The sequence below is a fragment of the Ceratina calcarata genome, unplaced genomic scaffold (assembly GCF_001652005.2).
Source record: "Ceratina calcarata isolate Rehan_Ccalc_2016 unplaced genomic scaffold, ASM165200v1 scaffold524.2, whole genome shotgun sequence".
NCBI classification, from domain to species: Eukaryota; Metazoa; Arthropoda; class Insecta; order Hymenoptera; family Apidae; genus Ceratina; species Ceratina calcarata.
The window spans coordinates 12,604-14,116 of NW_017176384.1; the positions used below are offsets into that span (position 1 = coordinate 12,604).

The 1,513-nt window shown below is 40.8% G+C and overlaps 1 protein-coding gene across 1 annotated transcript in view; it reads left to right on the top strand.

The window, feature by feature from the left end:
• The window catches only part of LOC108628420 (patj homolog), an 18,065-nt gene that overhangs the window by 12,534 nt on the left and 4,018 nt on the right, over positions 1 to 1,513 (top strand). The gene's annotated exons all lie outside the window — the stretch shown is intronic.

Below are 1,513 nucleotides of genomic sequence, written 5' to 3' on the forward strand. Positions count from 1 at the left end.
AGTTTGTCGCTAGCATTAATAGTTTACGAGTTATTGACGAAAAACGAAAAAACAGTTTTTCGCAAATTACTCTTAAACTGTTGACGCTAGCGACAAACTTTTACATGGAAATTATAGATCTCGTCGTCCTCTACAAGAAAGGTCTGATGCAATTTTTTCGTAGGACCGACGGTTTAGGAGTTATTGGCCAAAAACGAAAATTTGGAAGAAATTGAAGGGGTACCCCTTGGAAAAATCTTGTAAAAATCGAAAATTTTTTTTTTGTCAAAATATCGACAAATGCTTTAAATAAAAGTTGTAGGTACTGCTATTACTTACGGGAAAAGTGATTACGATAAAAGTACATGCAAATTTGAAGTCACTATAATTTTGTTTTTAATGACTTCAATTATTCACCTGACGATTAACCGCGCGCAAAACGTATGGAATAAGCAAAATAATACATATATTACTTTACATATATAATACATATACGACAGTGAGTTCTGGCGATTACTACGTTAAACGTCGTTTAGTTGATTCAGTCTCGCAAACAGTATTTATTGTATTAGCCAGTCGTCTCCCAACATTCTCGATCCCCGGATTGCTTAGCTGGGAAAGTCTAATGAAATAGCTCGATCGAAATTCCCTTTAATTGAATGGCGCCGGCCGTTTTCATTAAATCATCGGCTCGGGCCGTTTGCACGGTAAATACTCTCATAATTGATCGTCTTTTACTCCCGGGATGCATTATAGAATTGAAAGCATTCGAGAGTCATTCTGTCTCAAGGAGACTGACTCCAAAGCGACGCGATATGACGGAGCGTCCACGTCGTCTATTAAATTCACCAGAAATATGCGTGTTGGGTCGAATGGTTTTCCGAACCATTTTATTTTAAGTATGCTGTTAAATAGAAGAGCTGCAAAGAGTAAATATCGAGAAACGATGTTACAAAGTGTACTTTCGCCATAGGGGTTCCCTTTTGTCTACTTGGGACGGAGACGTCGCTCCAAACGTTGTTACTAGATGGACAAGCAAAATTTATAAACACGTATAACATAGAAATAAACTGAATCCCTTTGAAACCGAATTACGCTTGTCCGACGTTTCTATTCATTCGAAATGCACGCTACTGTAGAAAGATGAAAAATTCTATTGCGAGAGTTTCAAAGGGTTCGGAATAAAACGTCGGAATTTGGGAATAGCTGGGCGATGCGAGATTCGAGCCAAAAATGCCAATCGAATCGGCGTTTCAGGCGCTCGGCAGCCACGCTCCGATCGTACCGACCAAGATTCTGGGTGACCCGGACGAGCTGGACCGTCACCTGGCGCACAGCGTGCCCGAGACTTACAACATGCGCCACGTTCAATCCGGCAACACGTACGACAACGGTTACATATACTCACAGGAATCCGACGTCGAAATGCACGTGAGTGCCTCATACGATTCCCCTTTGATCCCTTTGTAACAGTTGGCACGTCCACAACATGTTCCTATCAAACTGCTCATATTTCGATAAACTTAAAGTAGAA